We start from the raw sequence: 10,758 nt of genomic DNA, 5'->3' as shown, positions 1-10,758 counted from the left end.
AAAACTCAAAGTTCCTATATTCATATATAGGGGAACTTCGTAATGTGGAGACTTCATGCTCTGATCCATCCTATATAGCTAACACAGAACCACCAGGTTCCCTTCACATGCTGCCCTCTTTCATGCTGCTGTGCCCTTGTTCATGTTGTTCCTTTGGCCTGGCATTTACCCTTTCCCTCATCTCCTGCCATTAACCTGGAAAACTGCTTCCTTTCAGATCCTGCTCAGGTGCTACCTTTTTGTCATGCAGATTCTGATTTCTATTTCCTGAAAGCTACATGCTTATTTCCATATGAGTTGCATGCATGTGTGTGTGTGAGGTCAAGTCCAGCTCTCTGTACTATAGCTTGCCAAGCTCCTCTGTCCATGGGATTCTCCAGGCAAGAATACTGGAGTGGGTTGCCATGCCCTCCTCCAGGGGTCTTCCTGACCCAGGGATCAAACCTGCATCTCGTATGTCTCCCTCACTGGCAGTCAGGTTCTTTACCAGTAGTACCGCCTGGGAAGCCCCAGGTGAGTTGCATACTTGTATCACAATACATTTAGAAAGCAGAGAGGGAAAAATAAATCAGCTGTAATATACCTCCCTGATTGGTTATTTTCAATATTTTCCTTCTATTTCATTCCTATATCTATTTAATATGTTTGTGTATATATGTCCATGTACACATATATTTTATAATTATGACCTTTATGTCATGTTGTACCCTGATTCTTTCACTTAACACGATATCAACAAAGCATTATTAAAAAAATGAAAACTTGAAAATAACACAAAGATCCAACAAGAGGGAATGGTTAAGTAAGTTACATACCATCTGTTATGAAGTCACTAAAATTTATGATAATAATCATATTCAGGGGCCAAAAGACATAATATTGTTAAAATGTTAATTATTGCCAAATTGACCCATTGATTCAACAAAATCCCTATCAAAATTCCAGCAGACTTTTTTATTGAAATTGTCAAGTTGATTCTAAAATTTATATGAAAAGGCAAAGGACCTAGAACAACCAAAACATTTTGAAATAGAACACAATTAAAGACTTATATGATTTCAAAGCTTGCTAGAAAGCTATGTAATCAAGATGATGGGGTATTGTATAAGAAGAGGTGTACAGATCAGTGAAACACAAGAGAGTTAAAAAAGAATCCCACACATACTTAGTTGTCAACAAAAGTGTTAATTCAATGGAGAAAGAGTAGTCTTTTAAAATAAATGATCTTGGAACAACTGAGTATCCATATGCAAAACAATTAATCTTGACCCTTAACTTATATATGATCATTAATTCAAGATGCACCAGGGATTTAAATGTACGAGCTAAAACTATAAAACTTTTAGAAGAAAACAAGAGAAAATATCTAACCTTGAGTTACACTCTGGCATAAAAAGCATGAATCATAAAATTGAATTGGACTTCTTCAGCATTAAAACCTTTTTCCTTTGAAACTCAATATTAACAGAATGAATAGGCAAGCCATAGACTTGGAGAAATCCCAAACTGATATTTGATAAAGTACATATATTCAGAATATATTAAAAACTCTCACCATTTAATAGTAGGAAGACAAATAAACTGATGTAAGAATAAGCAAAATATTGGAACAGCTATTTCACCAAAGAGGCACATGAAAAATATGCTAAACATAATTAGTAACTATAAATCAAAACCACAAGGAGATGTCACAACACACTTATGAAAATGACTAAAATGAAAGATACTGACCGTTCCAAGTATTGGTAAGGATAGAGGGCAACTGGAGTTCTCATTCACTGCTGGCAGCTTGCAAAATAGTACAGTCATTTTGGAAAACAGTTTGGTAATTTATTATAAAATTACAGAATGGCAGAAAGTATTTGAAAATGGAGCAACTGACAAAGGATTCATCTCCAAAATATGCAAACAACTCATGCTACCCAATATCAAAAAAAAAAAAAAAAACAAAAAACAACAACAAGCCGATCAAAAAATGGGCAGAATACCTAAATAGACATTTCTCCAAAGAAGAAATACAGAGAGTCAACAAACACATGAAAAGTTGATCAACCTCACTAATTACTAGAGAAATCCAAATTAAAAGTACAGTGAGGTATCACCTCACACTGGTCAGAATGGCCATGATCACAGAGTCTACAAATAGTAAGTGCTGAAGACGGTGTGGGGAAATGGGAACCCTCCTCCACTGTTGGCGGGAATGTCAATTGGCACAGCCATTACGGGGAACAGTATGGAGGTTCCTTAACAATCTAAACATATAAGTACCATGCGATCCAGCAATCACTCTAATGGCATATACCCAGAGAAGACCATAACGCAAAAAGATACATGTGCCCAGTGTCCATTACAGCCCTCATTACAATAGCCAGGACATGGAAGCAGCTTAAATGTCCATCAACAGAGGAATGGATAAAGAAAGCATGGTACATATATACAGTGAAATATTATTCAGCCATAAAAAAGAATGAAACTTTTGTGGAGATGTGACCTAGAGAGTGAAGAGAAAAAAAAAATACCGTATATTAACATATATGTGTGGAATCTGAAAAATTGGTATAGACAATCTTATTTACAAAGCAGAAATAGAGACTGTTTTAGAAAACAAATGTATGGATACCAAGGGGGATAGGAGGAGCAGGATGAATTGGGAGATTAAGATTTACATATATACATTATTAATGTGCTTATGTGCTCAGTCGTGGTCAACTCTTTGTGACTCCATTGGACTGTAGCCCACCAGGTTCTTCTGTCCATGGAATTTTCCATGCAAGAATACTGGAGTGGGTGGCCATTTCCTTCTCCAATACACTATTGATACTGTGTGTGAAATAGATAACTGATGAGAACCTACTGTATAGCACAGAGAACTCTACTAAATGCTCTGTGGTGACCTAAATGGAAATGAAATAAAAAAATAGGGGTTATTCACTGTGCAGTAGAAAGTAACACAGCATTGTAAAGCAACTAAACTCCAATAAAAAATTTTTTTAAATGAAAAAATTAAATAAACACTCACAATATGACCTATTGTAAGAGTAGCACTCCTACTCCTAGGCATTTATTCAAAAGAAATGAAGACATATGCCCTTTTAAAGTCTTTTATGTTAATGTTTATAATAGCTTTCTCTGTACTATCCAAAAATTAGAAGCTGTCTAAATGTCTATCATCCAGTAAATGAACACCAGAGCGCATCCACACAATGGAATTCTACTCAGCAATAGAAAGGAACAAACTATTGCCACACACAGTAGCATGAACGAATCCCCAAAACATTATGCTGTATGAGCATACAGTGTGTGATCCAACTTGTAGAAGATTGTAGAAATAGCCAAACTGTAGCGACAGAAAGAAGATCAGAAGTTGCCAGGGCTGTGGTTAGAGAAAGTGACTATGAAGGAGTATGAGGGACGTTTTGGGGTGATGCAAGTGTTCTATATTGTGATTATGATGGTACTTATGTGACTATATCGGAGAAGGCGATGGCACCCCACTCCAGTACTCTTGCCTGGAAAATCCTATGGATGTAGGAGCTTGGTAGGCTGCAGTCCATGGGGTCGCGAAGAGTCGGACACGACTGAGTGACTTCACTTTCACTTTTCATTTTCACGCATTGGAGAAGGAAATGGCAACCCACTCCAGTGTTCTTGCCTGGAGAATCCCAGGGATGGTGGAGCCTGGTGGGCTGCCATCTATGGGGTCACACAGAGTCAGACACGACTGAAATGACTTAGCAGCAGCAGCATGTGACTATATATGTTTGTAAAGTTGATTATGTTGTGTGCTTTAAGTTAGTGAATTTTATGGATCATAAAGCATACTTTGATTAAGCTGATTAAAATCTCTGAAATCCCTTAAAATCTATGGTTACAAATGTGAATTGGTAGATATGGAAACCACAGATTTCTGTGCTAGCCCTATTTCCTCTTTTGTGACCTGTCTGTACACAGTTTTATTTTTTTTCACACAACTATTAGTTTGCATGTCTACTTCTGCTGACTGTGGGTTCTTCAAGGCTGGAGCTTTGTTTTTTTGTGTTTGTATTCCCCCAGGACCTGGTCAGGGCCTAACACAGAGTATGTGCTCTGTAAATGTTCCATCCTTTCAATCAAAAATATTTATTGCAACAAATGTTTAATGATCTTCAGTTCAATAATCACTAAAGAAGTTGACCTACATTGCTACTCTCCTCTTTTGGTCTGATGGGAGCCTGTTCCTTGCAGCTTCTGTTCTTGTCTTGGTTAAAAGCTGAAAGAAGAAATTTTATTTACTAAAACAAATGTAGTGCCTGTTCCAGAGGTTTTAAAAATATTAATTCAATCTTTACAAAATCTTAGACTGTAGGAAATATTATTCTTTCCATTTCAGAAGAGGTAACTGAAGAACAGGGATGTTAAGAATTGCCAGACCAGGCTCGATGCATGATACAGGATGCTTGGGGCTGGTGCACTGGGATGACCCAGAGGGATGGTATGGGGAGGGAGGTGGGAGGGGGGTTAGGGATGGGGAACATGTGTACAGCTGTGGCAGATTCATGTTGATGTATGGCAAAACCAATACAATATTGTAAAGTAATTAGCCTCCAATTAAAATAAATAAATTTATATTAAAAAATAAAATAAAATGCTAATGTTAAGAAAAAAAGAATTTACTCCATTTGCACCTTGAGTAAGTGGGTTGGAGCCAGGATTTGAATCCAGATTCAGGGTCCAGGGTCTAACCCAGGATGCTTGGGCATGGCATGAACCCACATCAGTGAAGTGTGTCCTAGAGGAGCCCCTCCATGGGCATAGCTCTGTGCCTCTTCCTGGCAGTGCCCACTGTGGTCACCCGCTTACCTCACCCTACTGCCTTCTGACTTTGCGGAACTTAAAGTCCTCCTCATTCCTGCTTTCTGGCCTCTGGCCCTCCTTATGTGGTCCAGTTCTCTGAGAGTTTAGCCCCTCCAGGGATGACTGGAGTCTGAGGCTTGGTATGTTCTCTGGCTTGGCCTCAGAACCCTGTCTGGGGGACCTGCCTCAATGGATGGGCGCAGCCAACCTTCCACAGACTGGCCATCTCCCTTGGTCCATCCAGGAGTCTGAGGTCAGGCAGGTATGACTGTCCACTGAAGATCTGGAGCCTTATTACCTACTGCTCCTCAGGCCTGCTCTGGGGAGGGTGACAGCTGTCGCCCACAGGCTGGGTTGATACTGAGACTGTTGTCCCAGTGACCAGAACAGCATCTCCGTCCTCCCAGTCATTCAGAACTCAGGGGATGGCGGGGCTGTTCCCTTCAGCATTTGTGGATTTGAGGAGGCAGTTAAGAACCTGTCTGTGGGGAGGATAATGCAATGCTCATGCTCTCCTTTTAACCAAAGCTTTAACATTCATTCAAAAGGAAACCCAGCCCCTTTCTCACACTGCAAGCATTTGCCACCTCCCCACTGCCCAATTTGGAGTGTTTGCATGTTTGGGAGTGAGTGGGTGTTGGAAGGAGGCTGAGAGTGTAGAGCTGACAATCTCGCTGTGTAATAATGGAGTAGGCAGATTCAATGACGCCCAATTCAAATTAGTCATGAGTGAATGCAGCATCACCAGCGCTCCAGCACTGGGGAATTCCTCCCAGCTTAGCGAAGTAAAGTGTCACAAACAACAGCTAAGAGAGCATTGTGTGTTTCAAGTTGTGGGTGTGCTGATTTCTTAATTTTTTTCCTAGGAAAGGATTATAGAAACATAAAACAAAAATATTTCGACTTGAAAAATACTTCATAATTGTATGTCATAAAATAATTAGGTCATGGCAAATTAGCACAAATGTTTACAGCAAAATTGCCATGTAAAACATTATCGGTAATATTATGCTAATTGCTGCAGAAGCAAAAGCTGATTATGTTTCAGCAGGATGAAAATTTGCCGTGTCTGCATTTCTCTCTAGCTTCACTAGTTTTCCATGAGGGTACCAAGCCTGTGAATACTGTAGGGGCTGAACTGCCCATATTTGAGGCACTGAACATGAAAAGGGATCTTTCTGAAGATGAAGCTAAGATCATCAGTATAAGAGAGAATTCCTGAAGGTATCCTCACCCTCTGGTGGAAAGTCAGACTGACTTGTACCCAGAAAGATCCAGTTTGGGATGGAGCATGGAGAAGCATGGAAGGGGTACACAGTGTGTTCTGAAGGGCAGACAGGACGTGAGATTGGGCTACAAAGAATCTCAGAGGGGAACCCCTGCACCAGCTCGCACAGGCATCATTTAAAATAAATGCACACTCTGTTTCATCAGTTCTGGAAAGGGGCCTGGGAGTCTGCAATCCTGGGAAATGCCAGTGCTACTCGTCTGTAGACTGCCTTTAGAGTAGTAAAACCTTAGAGGAAATCTTTCCTAAGATTACTAATTCAAATGTATATGGGGCCAGGTGGGCAATGGATCATGATGCTGACGAGAGGGAGAATTTGAGATGGGAGAACCTGAGATGGACTGGAGAGGACAAGCTGGTCCATTAAGGGTATTCAAGAGCCATGGAAAGGAAGAGAAGAAGGAGGAAGGGACCCTAGGCAGGCACCACCCACTAGCTAAGCCTATTAGTGTGAGACTCTGGTTCTAATTCAAGCCAATCCTGATGAGACAAGGCTGAGAGGGGCAGAAGGGACTTGCTGCAGGTATATAGATGGCTCGTGGGCAGCCAGGGCCCAACTTTTCCCTCCTCCCTCCTGCCTTCTGCGATGGCATCTGTGTTAACTCCACACCATGGGGAGACAAAGCCATCAACACTTAAGGAACACAGCCTTCTGTGCCCTGTGCCCTCAAGGGGGCCAAAACTTCTTGCTGTGTGTGCAATAGCACCTCAGCTTCACCCAGGAGGCTCCCATCACCCCTGTTGCCTCAAATGTGTTCATATCCATCCAAACAATGGGCAGAGGTCCACCCTATCTTGCTGGCTTCCTTGAAGGGCCTTGAGCCACTTTCCTGTGGGCCTCAGCTTTTCATCTGTGAAATGGTACCACATGAAACACCAGGACAGCAGCATCCTTCAGACCTCCTAGGGGTGGTTCTGGTCACAGCCTCAGCAGCAGAGGTCCCCTCACCACCACATTGTCTGGGTGGAGGAAGTTTCACTATCTACTGGGGCAGGGCACTGGGTTAGACCTCATGTTGAAGTTTCCCAGTCTTGCTTTAGCCAGTGTCTAGGGTACTACATGGGGCTTCCCTGGGGGCTCAGTGGTAAAGAATGAACCTGTCAGTGCAGGAGATGTGGGCCTGATCCCTGGGTTGGGAAGATCCCCTAGAGAAGGAAACGGCAACCCACGACAGTATTCTTGTCTGGGAAATCCCATGGACAGAGGAGCAAGTGGGCTACAAGTCCATGGGATTGCAAAGAGTCGGACATGACTGAGTAACTAAATGATGGCAGCAGGGTCCTATGTAATATCCCATGCCCCTCAATTTATCACCCTTCTCGAAAACTTGCCTTCAGGCTCCACAGGGCTTCATGTTTTAGTTTATAAGGCCTATTCATTCTCAACATAGGGTTACTCAAAATGGAGTGGTCACTCTGCCCAGCTGCTGGGCTTGGGTCTCTATAGAGTGAATACCCTGTCAATCTCACAACAATAGGAGATTCTCTTATTACCCCCATTCTACAGATAAGGAAACCAAGGCCTGGAGAGGTTAAGCAACTCACTGAAAATCACATAGACAGAGGCAGGGCTACAATCGAATGTCTCTAATTTGGGTTCATGCCTGTGCCAGCCTTAAAGTCTAGTGCTCCTTAATCCTTTCACCACAAGATGACAAGGCCCACAGGAGCAGGGGGTGTTCTGTGTTTGTCCTTTGGAAACCCAATGTGCAGTATGGAGCCTGGCACTAAGGATTTGTTAACTTTGCACAAAACTTTTCTTTTTTGGCTGTGCCATGTGGCTTGTGGAATTTTTGTTCCCCAATTATGGATGGAAATTATGTCCCCTGCTTTGAAAGTACAGAGCCTTAGCCACTGGACCTCCAGAAAATTCCTTTGCAAGCCTTCTTTTACACTGGGTTCCTTCTTTCTACAAGACTGACTCCTAACATCTTGCAAAGGGTAGGTCTCTGTGAGAAGAGATGTTTATTTTCCTAAGATCAGTGTCCTCAACAAAGTTAATGTTCAGAGTTTCCAGAACTGTCGAGGGCTTTTGGAGCCAAGCTCCTGCCTACCACCTCCCCTCATTTTTGCATTTTGATCATAAGATTCACAAAATGTAGTTCAACTGCTTCACATTATTTCCTTCTGCTCAGAATCATAGCCCTTGCAATTATGTTATTCTTTTTTATTATTTATTGTGTGCCCTGGGAAATTTTCATTTTAACCAAGACACTGGTTCAATTGCAAAATGGCAAAGAATGATTTGTAAGGAGATCAGTGTTGGGAGCTTATTAAAATAAGAATTTAGGGGATGGTTTGGAAGTAGAAGAGGGAAATCTCTTGGGAGAGGAGGTATTTCCAAGAGTTGAGATGAAATTGTGGAATATGAGGAAGAGGAAATAAGGGGAGGGGAGACAGAGAGAGAAAGATAAGCAAGAAATAGAATTAATGGGAAAATAGGAGGTAAATGGTGGACATAAATGTGAAAAAGTCACAAAGAGAACAATAAACAAAAGTCCTCAGAAATGAAAGATGATACATTTACCATCATTTGAAACAGAATGAAGATTGTCCCCAGTCCATCCTGTAGGCTCCCAGATGGGTTTAGGCTGTCAGCTGGGTTATTTGAATGTTTTATTGAAAGCATTATTGAAAATCACAGCCTCAGGAGGTGTCTTTGTTCTCACTGCACAAGTGCTGGGTAGACCAGGGACCCAGAGAAGCCTGCAGCCGCCCTTCTGGAGCTGGGGCCAGGACCTTACCTGCTCTGGAACCTGACCAGATGGCTCTAGAAAAAGAGCTGTGTTATATGGGCCTCACGGAGGCCTCTTCTGTCCCTCCAGGCCCCCACAATGTCAGTGGTGTCTCCTGGAGTTGGGCCTGTGGCGGGTGGAGTCCCTTCTCTCTGAGATGCTCCTGCTTTCCTCCCTTGCTGTGGTCCTCAGGCCTCACCCCTGCAGGGCCCTGGAGGCCTCCACCGAGCCTGGAGGAATTAATGACTCACCCCTGCAGAGGCTTTCCCATCTGTGTGCTCAGAGAGAGATGTTCCACACATTGAGCGAAACAGCCTGTTTGCAAAGGCCTGGGCTATTCAGGGTCTGATCAGCAAATCTGTGTTCAGAGGCTGAGGGTCAGGCTGTGGAGGCAACAGCTGACCACGTCCGCCTCCCAATGCAGCCCGAGACAGCAGAAGGCAATTTGCTCTCCTCAGACCTGTTTTTCTGAAATGAGCACTAGAGCGTTCTTGAATTCTTCGGCTTCCGTGGAGAAATGAATTCGGCAGTGAGGAGTCTTGGGAATTTGAGATGCACGTTCTTCCATGCCATTTAATTAGAGAATGCTGCCAAAGCCGCCTTCTCCTTGCTCTTTCTCTGGGTTGCTGTTTTCAGCACTTACTGCCTTCAGAGCCTCAAAGAACTGCTTTTCTGACCCATGTATACACATGTGCACACAGGTGTGTGTATATACATGCATGTGCACACATCTGCTCCTCACAGCACACCCCCATCCTCCCTGGGTGTCTCACTTGGTGGAGTCTCGGTCCAGGAATAGCTTGGGCTCTGCTCCTGGGCAGGGTAACCTTCCCAAGTGTGTGCCCCATTCTCAAAGCCTAGGCCTCTACTTCATGTGCTGACCCAGGGCAAGGTGATATGCACGTTATTAACCTGTGGTAGAAAATACGAACATGTCCACAACGAATCCTCAGAATCTGTGCATATGTCACCTTCTGTGGCAAAGGGGACATTGCAGCTGTGATTAAGGATCTTTTTTCTTTTTTAAATATGGAATGCTTCATGAATTTCCATGTCATACTTGTGCAGGGGCCATGCTAATCTCTGTATCATTCCAATTTTATTATATGTGCTGCTGAAGCAAGCACTAAATTAAGGATATTGAGATGGGGCAGTGATCCTGAACCATCTGAATGGGTCCAGTATAATCACAAGGATCATGACAGGAAGAAGGTAGGAAGGTCAGGGGGAGAGAAAATATAAAAATTGGAGCAAAGGTGAGAGCAGTGCATGGCCACAAGCCAAGGAATATGGGGGCCTCTAGAAGCTGGCAAAGGGAAAGCAAGGATCCTCCCGCAGAGCCTCCAGAAGGAATGCAGAGCAGCTGACACCTTGATTTTAATCCAGTAAGACCCACTTCAGAGTTCTGACCTCCAAAACCTTAGGATAATAAATTTGTACATTAAGTCACTAAGGTTTTGGAAATTAGTTATAGCAACAATAACAACCAGCACACATTAGTATAACTCAGGGCATGGTCTTCCTGACAGGCAAAGGGAAAAACTCTTCTGTCTTGGAGCTAGCAGTAGGTGGCCTCTGTGTCTGGCATCTAGGCATCCAGGCAGCAGAGGGCAGTAGATGCATCATGGGGCTCAATCACGCATCACGATGTTCTAAGAATTGGGGGCAGATTGCATGCCAGGCACTAGGACTGTGGCAGAAAGCACAAGAAATTTCAAATTTAAACTTTGCCGGATTCGGGATTCTGGGGAAACCAATTATTAAAGCCCTGAACTCAGAGAGTGAGCAGACTGCCTGTGTGGGTGGGTCAAGGAAGGAGCTGGTATTGCACTCACCTGCTAGTGGCAGAAAACATGGCTGGGGCAGGCAGACCGGGGAGTGGCAAAAGGAAGAATGAAGCTC

General features: G+C 43.1%; 1 non-coding gene across 1 annotated transcript; it reads right to left on the bottom strand.

Moving 5' to 3' along the window:
- Window positions 1-9,879: 9,879 nt before the first annotated feature.
- On the bottom strand, window positions 9,880-9,983 carry LOC147379130 (U6 spliceosomal RNA). The gene has a single exon (XR_015135491.1). It is a non-coding gene; the product is annotated as a U6 spliceosomal RNA (small nuclear RNA).
- Window positions 9,984-10,758: the final 775 nt, after the last annotated feature.

Source organism: Bos grunniens, chromosome 1 (genome assembly GCF_055505025.1).
Source record: "Bos grunniens cultivar Pamir isolate PY7600 chromosome 1, Bosgru_T2T1.0, whole genome shotgun sequence".
Classification (NCBI taxonomy): domain Eukaryota; kingdom Metazoa; phylum Chordata; class Mammalia; order Artiodactyla; family Bovidae; genus Bos; species Bos grunniens.
This window is presented reverse-complemented; position numbering and strand designations above follow the sequence as displayed.